The 21,305-nt window shown below is 42.5% G+C and overlaps 1 long non-coding RNA gene across 1 annotated transcript; it reads left to right on the forward strand.

Moving 5' to 3' along the window:
* Positions 1 to 1,589: 1,589 nt before the first annotated feature.
* Positions 1,590 to 13,137, forward strand: LOC144592406 (uncharacterized). The gene is made up of 3 exons (XR_013547121.1): positions 1,590 to 1,884; positions 4,761 to 4,908; positions 11,497 to 13,137. It is a non-coding gene; the product is annotated as an uncharacterized LOC144592406 (long non-coding RNA).
* Positions 13,138 to 21,305: the final 8,168 nt, after the last annotated feature.

Consider the following 21,305-nt stretch of genomic DNA (forward strand, 5'->3'; position numbering starts at 1 on the left):
TGCCAATGTCAGGCTCACAAGCCTTTTGTGTGCCTGTAAGACTTGGACGCTTTTCAGGAAACGGATCAAAAGCTCAAGTGTTTCCGCATGAGAGCTCAGCAGTCACTCTTGGACATCAAATGACAGGACAGAGGGGGATTTGTTTAACATGCATCATGTTTGGCACAGTCATTCTGTGTGAAAGGGCCTGTATCTGTGCTGTACTCTTCTATGTTCTTTGTTCTGGCAGCATGACAATCATTTAAGTTCTGGACAGGGTTGGTCCAGTCAGCAAATAGGCATAATCCTGATGCACTGGACAGACATGCAATTCATATGGACAGCTCCCGTGTGGCCAACCAACTTCTTTATGGAGTTTCTGCAAGGGTCTAGTAAAGCGATACAAGGATTGTAACGAAGTGGCCTTAAACAGTGGCATTCTTTCAAGACATCTGGAGTCTTATGCCTGGGACAGGGCAGGCTGGTGTGCTTTGACCAATAGGGCCAAATTTGAAGACTGTTGGGATCAAGTCACCAGACCCAGAGAACGCATTGGGGCCTCAGCATCTACACTTACTGCAGCGTCTTTCCCCTGCCCCTACTATGCCTGAGTGCGTCCTTCCAGGGGGAGTCCTTCAGGCTCTACTCAGGCTCACCAACCAAGGTGGCAAAACTGGCATTATTGAACGCGATGGTCAACTGGCACCATCAACTGAAAATAACAGTATTTGCTTTTGTGCAGAAAGTAATCCATATTTTCTTGGGTTTCTCATGGTGCATGTACACTTGTAGAAAAAAAGGAAATGTGGATGCTGGTTTACCAAGGTAAGACACAAAATGCTGGAGTAAGTCAGTGGGTCAGGCAGCATCCCTGGAGAACATGGGTAGGTGATGTTTCAGGTCGAGACCCTTCTTTAGGTGTTGAAGGGTCCTGAAGAAGGGCCTTGACATGAAATGTCACTTATCCGTGTTCTCCAGGGATGCTGCCTGACCTGCTGAGTTACTCCAGCACTTTGTGTATGTACACTTGTACAATATTCATGGAACTGATATCAGCTTTGTATCATTGGCAATGTTCAATACATTCATGATTTACACAAATCAAGTATATCATTTACCATTTTATTTATTTTTCTTAAAAGACAGTAAAGCTGAAAACTAGCTGAAACCCAAACTTTCTCGGAGTATTGCATTCCACTGGCATGATGCTGACAGAAACATACAGTAAGATTTAAGATGATAGCTACAAATCAACTAGAATATTTGAATCCGTAACATAATTTGAAATGTGCAGAGTTGCTGTTGCAGACCTTTAATGAGTGACCCTGTGACATTTAACAGTTAGGTTCTGAAATATTACTTGAAGGTATCACGAGTCGAGAATCAAATTCATTTTCTCTGCCAGTTTCCATGTAATGTAATACTCTACCATGAATTGTTATATAAGTTATTTCACACTTTCAGTTCCTGCTAGGTCAAAAGAAAAATTGAGCAATGCCCATGAAAGCTGCACTCAAGTGAATGATGTGCTTTTCAAAGAAATATCTGATCGAGCTCTGCCAAGTTATGTTTGGCGTGCAGGAGTTCAATGACATCTGCCAGCAAATATCCTACTCCATGGGCGATGCTTCTGGAACCCACAGCCTATAATGTCATCATGCATATGCATGCTATAAATGCATGGAATGATGCAAGCCTTCTGATCCCAGGTCTCTATTCAAAATAGACTTTGTCACCCGTTCACATATAAACAGAGCAGCGACACAACGTAAAGAAATGTTGCTTGTGTGTGTGTGCCATTACCCACTCTAGTTCAGTCCTTTAACAGATAGACATCATCACCCTTCAAGGAACAATCAGTTTGGCTAGAGGAACGACTTTCTCCCTTCCCACGCCCCAGGTTTGGTAAGTGAATTATATTTTAAAATTCTAATTTTTTAATATGTTTACATTTATTAACTTTCTGCTGAGTTCCACTGTAAATCTTACTTGCACTTTTTAAAAAAATTGTTGAGATTTAAATGTTGGGAAATATTTTCAGTGAATAACAATTGTCTCCAACAATTTGTAGTGTGAATGTTTATGATGGCAGGAGATCTTGGAACAAATGTTGTTAAGCAAGTGTCACATATGCTTCTAAAATATCCTCAGCTGGAAGCCTCTCCTGATTTAAGCCAATCTTTCATCAAAAGTAATCCATCAAAGTTCTCGGAAATCTGTACAGCAAATCGTGTGGTGATTGCAATTCGAAGTACAAGGTTTCAAATCCATCTAATAATTCAGTAAAGTATTTACTCTAATTATATATCTAATTGTGGCTATTGTGGATCTGTGAATCAACAGCTCGTGTTTTAAGTAAAGAATTTGTGCCATTAATCTTATAAAAGATACAATACATGGTTACATTTAATCCTGCACATTTTATATCACATGGTGCTAATTCACAGTAAAAATACAATTCTGATGTTTTTATAGAATTTTGTTCATGACATAAAGATGACTTTAATTCACATTGATAAATAACTACGGGGAAATATGATTGTTATGGATCTGTGAACGAACAGAATGTGTTTCAAGAAAATAATAAATAGTAAGCTCATGGTCTATGGTTAACAGATATTCAGTGCAAAAATCAGAAATTAGCCTATTGATATTAATAAATAAAATCTCTTTTTTACATTTAATCCATGCAAGAGGAAAAGTACAATTAATTAAACATAGTTATTATTTGTGGAAATACTTAAGGGATCCACCATTCTAACAGATAAAGTTTTCATTGCTTATTAAGGGACCCTTTTGAAATTTTAATGAATCAATTTTATTAACTGCTTTAACAGAAATGTTGTGGGAACTTAATAGATTATTTTAACGATCATGATCTAAATTGTACTCGGGTGCTATCTTGATGGTTCATACAGTTAAGGGCAGTAGTCAGCTGAGTAATATCCAGTAAACTGGAGTAATGTCTTGTAAACTAGTAATAATGTCTAGTTAGTTGGAATTTGTCCTCTCTCTATCTGAGTGATCAGCACGGCAAAGTGCATTGAATAAATAACACACTTATAAAAAATATAAATAGTACATATGGTAACAATCCATGTGCATGCTTGCTATCAGTTTAAATATTGCACTAATTCAAAGTTAAAAAAATATATATAATCGTGATGTTTTACAGAATTCAATTTAAGACATAAATTGACTAATTCACATTTATGTACTTGTACATGTTTTTTTCACAGATCTGTAAATGAACAGATTATAAAGAAACATGCTAAAATATAATTCACTTACTGTACTTTTGGGGGGATGGGGGGGGGGGGGGGGGGGGAGGAAAACGTGTACCTCTAGCTGAGTGGTTGTGCAGAATTTGATTGGTTTGCAGCAACGGGGGTTGTGGATATGAACATCAAGTGAGGTTGGAATTGGTTTGTGTTTGATACATATACTGGTCTACTTAAATAATGTTAGTGCCATGAGTTACCTTTTGATTGCTGGTGGAATTTACCCCCACAAGGAAGCAGCACCTTCAAGAGGATAGCAGAAGATGGAAAAGGGGAGCAGGGCAAAGGGGAAAAGAGAAAGGAATAGTTGCTATTAAATCTTTTCATTTTCATTTATTGTCAAGAAGCCATATTGGTTTTTTTTATGTTACTACACCAATCCTATTAGTTGTTGTAGAGGCACAAACAGAAAATGTTAGTGTTAAGAGGTAAGATGGAGAAAGAGACTTCCCAAAGATCTAATTCATAAACGTTGAGAGCTCTTAAAGCCAACCAGAACATTTTCTACCTGCAGATGGCAACAGTACAACTGGAGGTTTCAGAACACAGGGAGGGAGAGCTGATGGTGGGCTAAGGGGAAATGAGGGATGTAGGGGGATGTGGAGTGTGAGAAGGAGGTGGGCATTCAGTGGGTGAGATGTGGATTGCATCTTAAATGGATATCGTGAAACATGAGGTTCATTCTGCAAACCTCGTTTTAGCTTTAAAATATATGGTCATGCGGCAAGCAATTTTTCCCCTTGCTCTTCCTGCCATTTAAAGCATTGATGTTGAATGGCCTAAGTGTTGGGTAACTAAGGTTAAAAAAATTAAGGTATTAAAAAAAAAAGGAACAAAGAGATATGCAAAAACAGCAAAAGCAAAGTAGAAAACGTTGGTCTCTTAGGTCTCCTTGATGATAAACCTTCGGGTGGCACAGTGGTAGATCTGCTGCCTTACTGCGTCAGAGACCCAAATTCAATGCAAACCTCGGGTCCTATCTGTACGGAGATTGCACTGTGACCGGGTGGGTTTTTCTGGGTGCTCACGTTTCCTCCCACATTCTAAAGACATTTGTCGGTTAATCGGCATCTGTAAATTGTCCCTCGTGCATAGGATAGAACTAGTGGATTTATTCACAAAATGCTGGAGTAACTCAGCAGGTCAGGCAGCATCTCGGGAGAGAAGGAATGGGTGACGTTTCGGGTCGAGACCCTTCTTCAGACTAGTTCAGATAGAACTAGTGTACAGGTTATTGTGTTCGGCGCGGACTTGGTGGCCGAAAGGTCTGTTTCCATGCTGTATCTCTAAACTAAACTAAAATAAAGGAAAATAAATAGTTATTATTATTTACTCCAGTGAAAGATGCTTTTTGGAGGTTTGATTTTAAAATGTTTCCAAACTGGATTTCAGTCATGGTGAAAATGCAAAGGGACGATGCAAGGAGCTTACATTGCTATCAAAATTGTTATAATGCACATCCGTGACGCCATAAACTCACAATCTACTTTTTTTTTCTAGGAATGGCTGATTTGTCTTACATATCTCAGCGAGAGAGAGCAGCTGGCTCTAAATACGATCTAAAAATTATTTGGGAAAAGAAAATTGAAAAGCAGACGGAGTGGCTGGAGCAGGAGAGGCTGAGGCTGAGCAAGAGTGCCCTTAGTAGGTGTGTGGTGTGCTTACTTTGCAAATAAATTGTAATAGGTGGGTTAATGTCTGGAAAATATGCTGTCTCCCTTCACTGATTACATTAATTTTCTCCCTGGCTGAGACATAATAACAATTACTTTGTATATTGCCTATCATAACCTGATGGAAATAATCAATGAAATTCAATGCAGTGGAGTCATGGTGAATTGCAATGAATTGCATTCATGTCCATGGGGATGCTTTTCTGCAGTGGATCGTCTGATGATTCAATATAACGTTGGCTACTTAATTTTTTTTAAATAACATTAGTTAATTACATACCATGTATTTATGGAACCAATTCTATCAGTTTTAAACATTGAGATTGATTGCGTTAAAGGGATGAGGAAGATTAGGAAGGTTCCAATGTGGGGTGGGGGAGGGGGTAGAAAATGAGCCATTGTCAGAGGTTCAGCAGTTGCAATGGGATAGGGAGGAATGGAAAATGAATGAAATGGGATAATATGCCCTTAAGCAACACAACCTAATTTGCTAACCATTTCCTTAGGATTTCTATGCCATCAAACTTCCAGCACAGCACACCACACCCCCAATTAAACCTCTCTCTCATCCCAACAAATGCCCCACTTTCCTACATGTATATCATGCAAATTTAATTTAATGGAGGAGGAAAAGAATGGTAAAGTTATACATCCTGTCAATTCAAGAATACCCATGGCAGGTTGAGTTTATTATCATATGCACAAGTGCAATAACAATGCTGCTTGCAATAGCATCTCAGGCACATACACTCATACAACACACAAAACATAAATTATATATAAGTTATACATGGCAATGAAAAAAAAGACTGCAAAAGCAAGACGTTAGGTCAAAAATATATAGACACCGTCCATGGTAGGCCAAGAGGTAGTGTTCCGTTGCCGAGGTATGATTAGTGTTGTGCAGGTTGGTTCAAGAATCTGATGGGTGTAGGAAAGCAACTGTTCCTGAACCTGGTGGTGTGAGACTTCATGATTCTGTATTTCCTGCCCAAGAGTAGCAGTGAGAAGAGGGCATGGTATATATGGTGGGGATTCTTGATGATAGATGCTGCCTTCATGAGTTAGTGCCTCAGGAAGAAACTGGCAATGTGCCAAATCTGACTCTCAGTGATATTTATCAGCGTTAGCTCATAATCCCACACATCAGTCAAAGGGTTGACGAGGTTCTCACTGACGTGAAATGTCTTCGATATTCTTAACCACTCATTGTTCTCCTTAAGGTTGTTAAACTTCAGTGGAGATTTGTTGAGACGATATTATTTAATTTTGTTCCAAATCCAACCGTCGGCATTACAATCAATTTTTAAGTATGAACTTTCTGTGGTTTTGCTGCAACAGTAATGCAAAGCTGATTTTCAATCGTCTACAGGAGGAATGATGATACCAAAAACAATTGATAATTGCATTGGTTTTGCACTAGTCTTGAGATGTGTACTGTTTCCATCACAAAAGACCTTTGAAACCTTTGAAACCATTATTAGGTCACTCCTTCATGTGTACGGCTTCTTGACCATCAGGTTAGAACTGTATGTGGACCTTTGGACCCAGTCAATGCTTTCAGGTGACGTCATGCGATTGGATACGAAGCCACTGCAAAAGCCCCATTTCGGAAAAGAATTCCTAACATAATCCATGGTCAGATTGACATGGCTGCAACTGGGAAGGGGCTTTTCCTTATTTTCCATTTGTGCAGTGAAAGGTTGCCTCTTCCTCCTACCTGTTCTCAGACAACTCAAAGTGGACTGTTTTTCCAGGAAAACGAATACCTGAGCCTTTCATGCTGAGCTTCTGTACTTGCACATGGTACAGAAGAGTTTGTCCATTGAGCAAGGGAAAAGTCTTGTTTTCGAAGAGTATTGACTACACTCTGATTTTCTCAACAAGAATTGACTTGAATTGCATACAAGGCTAATAACCAAAGCTCTTCCATAATCAGGAGTGACCTATTTATCACTGACCAACCATATTATCCAAGTGAGATGTTCCCAGTGGTCATCAGACGATCTGATGTGTGAAAACGGAGAAACCACATTTGCTGGGTCAGTTGAAACATTCATAAGAAAATAAGAAAGAAGAGCAGAAGTTGGTTGTACAGTCCCACAAGCCCTCTCTGTCTTTAAATAAAATCTCATCTCATCTTGGCCTCAGTTCCACTTTCCTACCTGTTATCAATAATATTTGGGACACAAGGACCTGCAGATGCTGGTGCACAAAATAGACACGACAGCTGGAGTAACTCAATGGGTCGGCAGTATCTCTGGAGGACACAAATGGGTGATTTTTCAGTTCGTGACCCTTCTTCAGACTCAATCAACAATCGTTTACTCCCCTTGAATCATCTTTGAATACATTCAGCAATTCAGCTTTTGCAGCACTCTTGGTAGAAAAATCCAAAGCTTCATAAGCCTCTGAGAGAAAAACAATTCCTCCTTATTTCCATTTTAAATGGCTTCTTATTCCAATTCTATGTCTCCTCGTTCCATATTCCTCTATGCATGGAAACACCCTCATATGCCGTGACTACGTTCTTCTAATGAGTACTTCAAGTGGCAGAAAAGTAACTTTTGGAAATGACTCTAAACTAATTTCAAATCCACAACGTGAAACTGCAGGTAGTGATCAGCAGATATTTAAAATTCCATTGCTGCTACTCTGCCAATGCAAGATTGGTGGGGTAAAGCACTTGTCCACGTTACCAAACTTCAAGCTGTCACCTCTTGGCATTTGCCTTTAACTCTGTTGAAATTTCTCTCGTTCTTTGCCAAAAGTAATTTAAAGCATTTTAATATCAATCTTCTCCAGACCCGCTGCCCTGCTGTTAGCTAGTTAATGGCATGTAGGGATCACTTCCCCCAATGGACTGGTGAATTAAAACTCCTCCTCCATTCTTCATGCATGTGGGTCCTCTGTGAGCTCGGACGCTGGAATTATAATGTTCTTTCTGACGTGTGACACAAGTTGGTTCTGAAGTATTATGCTTGCCATGCTTATTGTCTAGTTAAATTGGTTTAGTTTAGAGATTCAGCATGGAAACAGGTCCTATGCGTCCTTCACCTGAATCCACGCCGACCAGTCATCACCCATACACTAGTTCTATCCTACAAAACTAGGGACAATTTATGGAAGCCAATTAACCTACAAACCTGCACGTCTTTGAAATGTGGGAGCACCTGGAGAAAACCCAGGCGGTCACGGGGAGAACGTACAAACTCCGTAGTCAGGATCGAACCCGGGTCTCTGGCAGCAACTTTACCACTGCACCAACGTGCCACCCAGATGGAGGAGAGATGAGGGGCAAGAGTGAGCCTCTGTCTTCAGACTAAAAAGAAGGAAAAAACCCCTTTGTGAGGATTTCCATAAGTATGAATAGTGGGTGAGAATCATCGACCGACTCTTATTAATAGAGTCGGTCGATGATTCTCACCCACTATTCATACTTATGGAAATAGTATGGCCAGCAACATAATCAATGATTTAAACTTGGGAGAGGAGAGAACTGGAAAAAGTATGCATAACACACTTGTGAATTTATCGTTTTAAAATCAAATGAAGTTTGTGTTCATGTGGCATCTTATCATCTCTTCAAGTAATAAATATTGTCATAAATATTGGGAGTTGAAAACATAAAATGTAACCAGTCAGGATCTGCCAAACAAAAATAGTACAATTTACACATAAGCTGCATTTTGTTTCCACGCATACGTTCTGACAATGTTTCAAAATTAGAGGAAGTGAAGGTTAATCTGTGAGGTGAAACCTACACATACATGGACCAGCACGTCTAATTTGGACAACTACAGCTTTTAATTGACTCACCCCTTGGCTGCAGTGAATAGAGTACTAATGAGAATTCTCTTTGAAATAGTCTCAGCGGATTTCTCAAACTCCATCTTCGACCACACTATTTATTCTACACGTTTTCCTTTTACGCCCCCTCTTTCCCCTCCCCATCCCATTCCATCTACATCCTTCCCTCCGGCTTTACATTTCACCTCTTCTTTTGATCCTATTGTCTCTTTTTCATCTCTAACCTTTGTCACTTGCTCCACCTATCTGCCATTCACCCACCTCTATCCTGAATCCACCTCTCACTCGCAATCGAAACCCTGAAGAAGGGTCCCGACCTGAATCGACACTGTCCATTCACTTCCCAGATACTGCCTGACCTGCTGGGTTCCTCCAGCACTTTGTTTTTTTGCTCAAGATTCCAGCATTTGCAGTTTCTTCCAGTCTCCGTTAAATGATCTCAGTCTGTGCAGCGGTAAAGGTACTGCAGGTAATTTTGGTACTTGGGTTGGGAATGAGGAACTATCCTTGATCGGACTTTGCTGGCTTTACCCTGCACTAAACGTTATTCCCTTATCATGTATCTATACACTGTAAATGGCTCGATTATAATCATGTATTGTCTTTCCGCTTATTGGATAGCACGCAACGAAAGCTTTTCACTGCACTGCCCTGCAATAAACTAAACTGAAATAATTCAGTGAGTTGTTGACAGGGTCAGGATATTAAGAAGAATATTTGTGAATCTAACTTTAGTGACATAAGGTGTTAGTGGGTTTCTTTCAGTACATGATAAATATGAATATAGCAGATAATTTCACCACCAAATAAATGCAAGATATTTTAACAATTGGCAATAATATGCAATGGGCAATGGTGGACTAGCCATTTATTTTATACTTCTCCCAATTTTTCTTTTCATTGAACAGAAATGAAACATTCATAAGAAAATCCACTTTGGCGGCAAAAGCAAGGAGGCAGATTATTATCTCAGGTTAGGTAAGGGGGAAGTGCAGCGAGATCTGAGTGTCCTTGTACACCAATCACTTAAAGTTGGCATGCAGGTACAGCAGGCAGTGAAGAAAGCATGGCATGTTGGCCTTCATAACGAGAGGATTTCAGTATAGGAGTAAAGAGGTTCTTCTGCAGTTGTATAGGGCCCTGGTAAGACAACATCTGGAGTATTGTGTGCAGTTTTGGTCTCCTAATTTGAGGAAGGACATCCTTGTAATTGAGGCAGTGCAGCGTTGGTTCACGAGATTGATCCCTGGGATGGCGGGACTGTCATATGAGGGACGATTGAAAAGACTAGGCTTGTATTCACTGGAGTTTAGAAGGATGAGAGGGGATCTTATAGAGACATATAAAATTATAAAAGGACTGGACAAGCTAGATGCAGGAAAAATGTTCCCAATGTTGGGGGAGTCCAGAACTAGGGGCCACAGTCTTAGAATAAAGGGGAGGCCATTTAAAACTGAGGTGAGAAGGAACTTTTTCACCCAGAGAGTTGTGAATTTGTGGAATTCTCTGCCACAGAGGGCAGTGGAGGCCAATTCACTGGATGCATTTAAAAGAGAGTTAGATAGAGCTCTGGGGGCTAGTGGAATCAAGGAATATGGGGAGAAGGCAGGCACGGGTTACTGAATGTGGATGATCAAAATAGGCATTAAAATTACACAACCCCCAAAACACACAAAAGAAACATCCATCAAGAAAACATCCATCACAGTGAGTCTCCTCCAGTCCTCTCCTCACTGTGATGGAAGGCCACAATGTATTTTCCCTTCTCCTGCTGTCCTCTCCCGCGGTCAGGTTGTTGTGGTTGCAGGCCGCGCCAGACGGTCCGCAGCGGCTCGAGCCTAAGGCGAGTCGCAGCCGCTCCCGCAGCCTCAGAAGACGGCCGGCTCCGCTGATGATAAGTCCGATCCGGGGCGGGCGAACACGCTGCTGCTGCCGCTGTTGCTGCACGTCGGGGCGGTCGTGGCTCCCGACATTGAAGCCCCCGCCCAGCAGAGAAATATCCCGCGGCCTATCTTAGGCCGCGCCGGACGGTGAAATGTCCGCGACCCAAGCCCCGCGATCCGGGGCGGGCGAACACGCTGCCGCTGCCGGAGCTCCCGATGTCGGCATCCACACGGCCCGAGCCTAAGGCGAGTCGCAGCCGCTCCCGCAGCCTCCGAAGACGGCCGGCTCCGCTGATGGTAAGTCCGGTCCGCGGGCTCTGCGAACCGGAGCCCTGGAGGCCGACAGCTCCAGGAGTTGGGCGATGGTAGGCCGCAGCAGGAACGGAGACACCACCCAGAAAACAAAGGTCGGGTCTCCGTTCGGAAGGGACACCTATTTACAATTTTACAGTTCCCCCCCTCCCCCCCACATACACACATAGTACACAAACACAAAAACACGACATCACAACTACAATTAAGACAAAAAAACAACAAAAACACAAAGACAAATGGACCGCAGGTAAGCCGCAGCTGCTATGGCAGCGCCACCATTTTGGACAATAAAGCTATCTTGAATCTTGAATGGTGGTGCTGGCTCAAAGGGCCAAATGACCTCCTCCTGCACCTATTTTCTATGTTTCTATATTTCTATGAAATTAGGAAGGGTATGTATTTAATGTTTCATATTGCCAAAATACAAAACGTCCTGAACGCCAAAGTTTGGTACTGCCGAGAGCAGAATTAATAGATTCTCCCAAATAATTGAAAGCAATTGACATCTTTTTATGTACTAAGCAATCAACAAAGTTCAATGTGTTTTACCTGCAGACTCATCCAAGAATGGAACCACAGAGTTGAAAGCAAAAAAAGGCTGATGCAAACCATTCTGGAAGATGACAGAAAGAAAAAAAAATCTGTGGTATCAATTGAAGCACCTGTTCAGCAAATACCATCCAGTGCTTAATTGGTGAAGATACAATCAAGTCAATCTAGGACAGCCAGTCATCGTGATATTTATCTACTGTAGTGCAAATGTATAGTTTTAGAAGATTGTGGCATTCTGAATTAACTCTAATACATTGCCTAATTCTTTACAATAATATTCTTATTAAATCTGCTCAGTTCCCTATAATCATCAGATTTCATGTGAAAAGTTATTGCTTGATTTATTGCACTCTTATTTATAGAACACTTTAGATTTACTTTTTGTAAATTCGAGTTACAGAAGTTATGAAAGTTTGGGGTTATATATGTAAGAAAATGTTTACAGGTAGCAGAAGTGGTCCTTAATGAGGTAATGGGTAAAAACTAAGCAATTACAGTGCAATGATTTTGATATGAATGGGCTTTTATTGTAATTTAACTAATGGATATATTTACTGGGATGGCATACGGTATATCCAGATCTTCTAAGTGATCACGATTCAGAAGAAGTGGTTATGAGAGCCCAAAGAATTGGATGTAGAACATTGAATGAACAAAACTTTATTGTCACTTGTAACAAGTCACAGTGATATTATTTGTTTTACATACCCAAAGTATGCAAAGAGTTGCCGCATAAAGGCCACCGTTGATATAGAACGTAGATGGAGGTATCAGCCAAAAGGTTTTTTGAGATGTGATTATGAAAACAAGTGAACGATTTTCAGTATATTATCAAGTATGAAGATTTACATGGAGAATGAAAGAAAGACAAAGAAATGATTAAATGTAGTTTCTTGCTTACTGTAGCTCCATCAAACTGAAGTTGCTGCATGAGATACAAAAGTCGGTGACCATGTCAATGATGAATACTTATTCCATGTATTCTCAGATTGACTGAGCTCAACCTTGAAACAATGAATATGTTCAATGTAGCCTGACTGTCCAAACTCACAATTTCAAGCACAGACTGTTCATTCCTGCCATAGGATTGTGAGGACATTAACAAGGCATTAGCAACTACGAGTAATACTTTATTCCAGGTAACTGAAATATCTGATGAGATAAAAATGCCAGTCTGTGTTGCTTCACTGATGAGATAGATCCCCATTGATTGCAGGGACAGTAAGTAATGGCATAATGTGTTCTATACTCACTATAGGTTATGCAGAAACCTTTTAATTTCACACATTGTGATTCCAAAATTGTTATCTCCATTTCCTGCCTTGCTTTCCTAAAGTTGGTATCACAGTGTGGCTCCGGCAGTGCTGACAGCCATTTGTCAAATGTGAGCTTAGTTGGTGAGTGTTGCCAAGTTATTAGAACATGGAGAAAAGCCAGACTTAACCCTGTCCTTGTCCATCTGCCCCACATATGCACATTGCAACCAGGGTATCGGGATAGTAGCAAGAAAGGGATTTCTGAGAATTGTTTCATTTTTAATCCTGAGATCTACCTGAGTTTGTAGAATCTCGCAGAAAATGGGATGTTGTTAATTTTGCAACTGATTGTTGGAGAACTTAATAAAACTTTATTTTGCTCTTAATAAAGGCTGCAGATGCATTAATAAAAGTCGACTCGAATTTGAAACTTCTTTCACTATTTTCAGTTCACGGTGATGAAACAAAACACTTCAACGGGGAATGGGCATTACATTTCAAAACAACAAAAGGAATGGTAGATTCTGGTATTTGACAGAAAGTCTGAGACATTGCCAATCAGTTTCCAACAGTATCCCTCTACCTGAAACAACATATGTTCCCTTTCCTAATCCTATTTTGTTATTCTTCCAACTGCTTTTTACTAAAAAAGGACATTTAAAACTGCCTACAGCTTGTTTTAGGCACACGGATTAACCTTTTCAGAGGCATTTAAAACTGCACAAGGTAGTAAGCAATCAAAACAAAATACAGGACTATTAAGACTTTGGTTTTGTTGGAAATTTGCTATTTAATTAAACCGAATGAATTTACAAGGGATCTATTCTCACTCATAACAGTATTTTCCACAGTTCTGCACCATGTTACCTTATGCCTTCAATGATTGCTGTGGCTATTTTATTGTAATCATTGTATGAGAGTTGACACATTGATCTCTGGACTGCAGACTGTAAGAGTAATCAAAAGCGGCTCATTCCCTGACAGCCTGGATTGGACTATTGCATATCTATAAACACAAAGATGGACTGAACATCCTGATTTTGTGCTGTAATTTTGATTATATCATTCATGTCCCTTCTACTAAGTACTTGTCCATCTATATATATTAGTAAAACTCTCATCCTGTTGGTTTGTTTGTTTGTTTCCGAAGTACAGCCAAAACGGTACACGATAGCGTGACAATTTTAAGCCCAACTTACTCACCATCGTCCCGGGGTCCTCTGGAGGAAGTTTCATTGAAATTGGTGTTATATTTTAAAAGTTATTCACATTTAAAAAGTTTTTAAAACCGCTCATGCGTAATTGGGGCCCGTTAATCCCCAAGATGACTACCGGATCCGCACGTGCGCAGAACAAACTGGGTCGCGCCTGCGCAGAACAAACATGAACAGTATCTTGCCGTGGTCAAGGCTGTGACCCGGCGCTGACCGCTGCTCTCTCCTCGCCCTCCTCCGCGGCCCTCGGGTACAAGCAGGGCTCTGCCACTTGTCTCTTGGGGGCAGGTTTGCCAGCTCCGTAGTGTCATAGAAACATAGAAAATAGGTGCAGGAGTAGGCCATTCGGCCCTTCGAGCCTGCACCGCCATTCAGTACAGTACAGTACAGAACTTTATTGTCATTCGGTAAAAATACCGAACGAAATTACAGCAGTCACAAAACACAACAAAAAAAAGAAAAAAGTACACAGGACACACAACCCCAAGACAAACATCCATCACAGTGAGTCCAAACACCCCCTCACTGTGATGGAAGGCAACAAAACTTCCACTCTCTTCCCCCCCACGCCCACGGACAGGCAGCTCAACCCCTAACGAGGCAACCGACACGCACAGGCCCCGCAAGGGGATGGAAGGCCCCGCGGCCGAGCCGCACCGGGCACTGAAACGTCCCACGGCCGAGCCGCGCCAGCGATGTTAAGTCCAGCGGCCGAGCCGCGCCGGGCGATGGAAGGCCCCGCGGCCGAGCCGCACCGGGCGCTGCTAAGTCCCGCGGCCAAGCCGCGCCGGCGATGTTAAGTCCAGCGGCCGAGCCGCACTGGGCGATGGAAGGCCCCGCGGCCGAGCCGCACTGGGCACTGTTAGGTCCTGCGGCCGAGCCGCGCCGGCGACGTTAAGTCCAGCGGCCGAGCCGCGCCGGGCGATGGAAGGCCCCGCGGCCGAGCTGCACCGAGCGCTGAAAAGTCCCGCGGTCGTACCGGGCGATGGAAGGCCCCGCGGCCGAGCTGCGCTGGGCACTGTTAGGTCCCACGGTCGAGCCGCGCCGGCGATGCTAAGCCCAGCGGCCGAGCCACGCCGGGCGATTGAATGCCCCGCGGGCGATGGAAGGCCCCGCGGCCGAGCTGCGCCCCGGGGAAGAGACCTAATAAAAGAAAGGTTTCCCCCACCCCACCACCCCCACCCCCCCCCCCCCCCCCCACACATACACGGCCAAAAACAGAAACAAAAACCATCCCAACACCGACACACAAACAACAAAAAAAGGAAAAAATACAGACAGACTGCCAGAGAGCCGCAGCCGTTAGGCGCAGCCACACGTGACAATATGATCATGACTGATCATCCAGCTCAGTAACCTGTACCTGCCTTCTCTCCATACCCCCTGATCCCTTTAGCCACAAGGGCCACATCTAACTCCCTCTTAAATATAGCCAATGAACTGGCCTCAACTACCTTCTGTGGCAGAGAATTCCACAGATTCACCACTCTCTGTGTGAAGAAATGTTTTTTCATCTCGGTCCGAAAAGACTTCCCCCTTATCCTTAAGCTGTGACCCCTGGTTCTGGACTTCCCCAATATCGGGAACAATCTTCCCGCATCTAGCCTCTCCAACCCCTTAAGAATTTTAGATGTTTCTATAAGATCCCCCCTCAGTCTTCTAAATTCCAGCGAGTATAAGCCTAGTCTATCCAGTCTTCCTTCATATGAAAGTCCTGCCATCCCAGGGATCAATCTGGTGAAACTTCTCTGTACTCCCTCTAAGGCTAGAATGTCTTTCCTCAGATTAGGAGACCAAAACTGTACACAATACTCCAGGTGCGGTCTCACCAAGGCCCTGTACAACTGCAGCAGAACCTCCCTGCTCCTATACTCAAATCCTCTTGCTATGACAATAGACAATAGACAATAGGTGCAGGAGGAGGCCATTCGGCCCTTCCAGCCAGCACCGCCATTCAATGTGATCATGGCTGATCATTCTCAATCAGTACCCCGTTCCTGCCTTCACCCCATACCCTCTGACTCCGCTATCCTTAAGAGCTCTATCTAGCTCTCTCTTGAATGCATTCAGAGAATTGGCCTCCACTACCTTATGAATGCTAACATACCATTCGCTTTCTTCACTGCCTGCTGCACCTGCACGCTTGCTTTCAATGACTGGTGCACCATGATACCCAGGTCACGTTGCATCTCCCCTTCTCCTAATCGTTCACTATTCAGGTAATACTCTGCTTTCCTGTTCTTGCCGCCAAAGTGGATAACCTCACATTTATCCACATTATATTGCATCTGCCATGCATTTGCCCACTCGCCTAATCTATCCAAGTCACTGCAGCCTCCTGGCATCCTCCTCACAGCTAACACTGCCACCCAGCTTCGTGTCATCCGCAAACTTAGAGATGTTGCATTCAATTCCCACGTCCAAATCATTAATATATATTGTAAAATAACTGGGGTCCCAGCACTGAGCCTTGCGGTACCCCACTAGTCACTGCCTGCCATTCCGAAAAGGACCCGTTTATTCCTACTCTTTGCTTCCTGTCCGCCAACCAATTCTCTATCCACCTCAACACTGAACCCCCAATACCGTGTGCTTGTAAGTTTGTAAGTTTGTGGCGGGAGAGCCAGGCCTGGTGCCGGGGGAAGCAGCTAAGCCTGGGCCTGGACATGGCCGGATAACCTTGAGCCTGAAAAGAGGAGTTGAGGGGGGATGGAGTGGGTGAGTGTCGTCAGTTGTGGGAGGGTTGCCGGGCCTGCATGAGAGGTCCAAGGGTGTGCAGCAGCAAGTTTCGGTCAAATTTATGTTATATTTTAAAAGTTCTTGACATTTTAAACTTTAATAAATCCCTTAAATCCCTTTTCCACGCCGTCATGCTCAGTTTTTGGTTAATCTTTGGCTGGAATCATTTGATCAACATGAACACTTTTGATCTTATCTCCAACTTCAACTAAGTATCTTTTTATTCCACACACTTCCATTATTTTCCCAACATCCCATTTTTTCTCGACTGGACTTGTTGGGAGGACTGAGAACACGAACTTGCTCATCTGACTTAAAGTTCCTCTCCTTTTTGTGGGAGTCAAAGTGGCGTTTTTGACGTAACTGTTTTTGCTCAACTCTCAAGGCCAAATTGGGTTGAACTAGACTTAGGCGTATTCTTAGCCTTCTCTTCATCAACGGTTCTGCAGGTGAGTAACCTATTGTGTGTGGTGTGGTTCTGTACTTCAGCAAGAAACTAGCCAAACGATGTTTCATGCTGAGCTTTGAACTACCCTGCAAAACCTGTTTCTTGAGAGCATCTTTGACAACTCTAACATACCTTTCCGCCGCTCCATTGGAGGCTGGATGGTATAGAGGAACAAGTGTGTGTTTTACACCATGAACTCTTTGAACCGTTCTGAATGAAACTGAGGCCCGTTATCAGAAACAAGTTCTTCCGGTAAACTATGGCATGCAAGATTGATCTCAACTCATCTATGGTACACTCAGCAGTAGTGCTTGGCCCCATATGCTTAACCTTAACCCATTTGGAATGACTATCGACTAGTACCAGAAAGTGATCATTACTCTTTTCACAGAAATCTACATGAACTCTCTGAAAAGATGTACTTGACCATGACCAGGGTTGTAGTGGTGTTTCAGGTGGTTTACTCCAGCAATTTTGGCACACATTACATTTGCTCACCAGTGACTCGATGTCACTGTCAATACCAGGCCAATACACAAAACTTTTCTCAAAGACTCTGGTACAACCACTATGTAACTCGATTTGGACAAATCGACGCTGAAAATGTTCTCCCAGCCTAACTCTATTCTACTCAGCCAATCCTTCCCAAGGTGGGTTGGTTTATTTCTGTAGATGGCTACTATGATGGGCAGTGTTACTGACTGACCATTATGCTGAATTCTACAGTTCATTTGTCTGCATGTCTCCAAAACTTCACCCGAGTAGGTTCTCAGCTTGACCTTACTCTCAGACAATGGTGTCTGTGGGAACTTTGTTTCGTACAGGTCATGACCGAACAATCTGCTGCCATGTCAATACACATATCGATTAACTGTTCATTAGTCAATAGTTTAGTTCGAAAGTCCTTGCCTTGGCTGGTTGTAGGCTTATCGACGTCGGTTGCATAAATGGTGTACAACCCAAGTTCATTTCCATCTGGGTTCATCTCCAAGTTGTGAACTCCTTTCTGGTGTTGTCGTGTGTTTCCCACTTTACGCTTGGCCTGACATGCTGAGACTATATGGCCTTTCTTCTGGCAGTTATAGTACTTGGCTGTTTTGAATTGACAAAATTGGGATGAGTGATTACCGTTGCAACGATAACAACTGGCTGAACTCGGCTCCCCGCCATACTTTGGTTTTGGTTTAGCGCCTTTTGGTTTGGCCATAGGCACTGTTTTGTGACTGTAAATGGCCACTGCAGTCTGTAGTGGATGAAACTTGCAAGCATTCTTTGATGCCATCTCCATGCTGGTAGCAATCTTGCATGCTTTCTCGAATGTAAGATCTGGAGTGTTCATGAGTTTGGACTGAATTCGTTCATCCACTAGACCACAAACAAATCTGTCGCGTAGTGCGCGTTCGAGAAAGGTTCCAAAGTTACAGTGCAAAGTTACGTTTTTCTAGGCAACAATGTACTCACTGATTGTCTCATTCTGCTTCTGGTTTCTAGTGCCTTTATGGCTTTCTGCAATTTTCAGAGGCTTTCGGTTGAAGTGCTCCTCCAACTTCTTCACAATAAGATTGAATGGCACGAATTTTGCCTTTATGGGCGCAAGGAGATTCACGAGTGTGCTGTACACTTCAGGACTGATCTCCGTGAGCAGAGTTGCTTTCATGCATTTGCGAATGGCCTTATTTGTTGCAGTCACTACCTCTCCTTCACTGCTAATCTCCATTATGGTGTTTGCCGTGAAGAACATGTTTGCTCTTTCCATATAGGAGCTGAACGGCTCTCTACTTTTGTCGAAAGTGCCAAGGTTTCCGATGTAGCCCGTGGACGCCGCCATCTTGTCCCTCTATTTTTTTTTAAAAGGACGAGGAAAGTCTGCTCAAAAACCCTGATTTCCAGTCTGTTCTGGTGTAGCAATTCACCTAAAACTTAGCTGTACAAAGGCAATACTAGCTTGAGGAAAATAAAACTCAGTCTCAATCCTATACGTCTTCGTCACCAATTTTGTTATATTCCGGATGGCAGAATGAAGAACTAGACTCACACATTAGTTGCCAGCATCACATGGGCTATTATTACCCAGCATTCCCTGCTTATATTGAACACCAACTCATTAACATAACACATGAATATGAATACATTACACATGTGAGTGAAATAAACCAGAGCAAAAAGAGACAGCAGACTTTTGGTTATTGAGTAGAGCTGCTACTCTCAGAAAAAAAGCAGTTTTGATGTCTGGCTGTGGCTGCTTTGACAGTCCAGAGTTGCCTTCCAGAGGGAAGTTCTTCAAAGAGTTTGTGGCCAGGGTGAGAGGGGCCAGAGATGATCTTGCCTGTTCGCTTCCTGGCCCTTGCAGTGTTCAGTTCGTCATTGGGGGGAAGGTTGTAGCCAACAACCTTCTCAGCCGATTGAACAATTCGTTGCAGCCTCCGGATGTCATGCTTGGTGGCTGAGCCAAACCAGACCATGATGGAGAAGGTGAGGACGGACTCTACGATGGCAGTATAGAATTGGACCATCATTGCCTGCGGCAGATTGTGTTTCCTCAGCTGCCGCAGGAAGTACATCCTCTGTTGAGCCTTTTTGACTGTGGAGTCGATGGTGGCCCCCCATTTAAGGTCCCTGGAGATGATGGTTCCAAGAAACTTAAATGACTCCACAGATGTGACTGTGGTGTTGTTGATGGTGAGTGGAGGGTTGGACTGTATTGCTTATTGCAGCCATCATTGAATTAGCCAATTATTTTTTCTTAAGATCACACATGGTGCAAGAATTATAGGTCATCATGAGCAGCTAAATATTAAACAAAGGAAAAAAAGTAATTTAACTCAGAATCTGGGAATCAGATACAAGGTGCTGCTTACCCATCACTCTCCTGAGCATAGTTCGCCTGGTTTTAGCCAGAATGCCCAATCTCAAACTAAGCAAATTTAATTTAGAAACACAATGTCAAACATGGTAGACACAAAAGGCTGGAGTAACTCAGAGGGTCAGACAGCATCTCAGGAGAGAAGGAATGGGTGACGTATCGGGTCGAGACCCTTCTTCAGACTGAAGTCAGGGGAGGGGGCGGGACAAAGATAGGATGTAGTATGAGACAGGAAGAGAGTGGGAGAACTGGGAAGGGGGAGGGGAAAGAGAGAGACAGAGGAACTATCTGAAGTTGGAGAAGTCAATGTTCATACCGCTGGGGTACAAACTGCCCAAGCGAAATATGAGATGCTGTTCCTCCAATTTGCGCTGGGCCTCACAATGGCAATGGAGGAGGCCCAAGACAGAAAGGTCAGACTGGGAGTGGGAGGGGGAGTTGAAGTCCTGAGCCACCGGGAGATCATGTCAAACATAATCATTCTAACACCAATGACATTTTTCCTGGCAATGGAAAATTAAACCCTATTGTATTTATGATGTAGAGTAAAATAGATATTTAAATTATCATGTCAGTTAATTTAAAAACTCCCTTTAAAATGTCACAGAGCAAATTAAAAATGATTCCGCTGAGTGAGATTTTATTCCGGCGATGCCGTGTGATATAAAGTAATTATTATTACAATATCTAATGATATTGCTAATCTAATGAACTTGTCATAATCTAATGAATAGATTGCTAATCTAATGAACTATTGATGGTGCTTTTTTAATAAATCAAGATAAAGACAAAGCCACAGCAACATGTTATTGGAAGTGATTTGTTTATCATTCTGACGTAAGGGGAAAGGATGTGCTTTTCTCCTCAGGCATATATCATTTTTAAAAGAGTTATTTCCAATCCTTAAAGCTTGCATGTTGTGTTTTGGATTTTTCTAGGGTGCAAGGTGTATAGTCTGATAAGGACCTTATTCTTCCTCACCTCTTGTAAACTATCTTACAAACTATTAGGATGTAAGTGAAGACAAGATTTAAATTCCTTGAAAAGCCTTCCAGTTCTAAAAAAAAGAATGCCTGCTTCTGCCTTTTAGCACCCTGATAATGTCATGAATTTGGAAGCCTTATTAAATATACAAATAATTTACCATCATTTAGATTCATATGTTGTGAGTCCTGGTGAGCTGCTAATATTAATTTACCTCTTTTCAAATGCAGCTGCATAAAAATAATTGAATACGTCTAGTACAGAGGCATGCTGTGAAAATGTATTGTTTGACTAATAATGATTTTTAA

Source organism: Rhinoraja longicauda, chromosome 3 (genome assembly GCF_053455715.1).
Source record: "Rhinoraja longicauda isolate Sanriku21f chromosome 3, sRhiLon1.1, whole genome shotgun sequence".
NCBI classification, from domain to species: domain Eukaryota; kingdom Metazoa; phylum Chordata; class Chondrichthyes; order Rajiformes; family Arhynchobatidae; genus Rhinoraja; species Rhinoraja longicauda.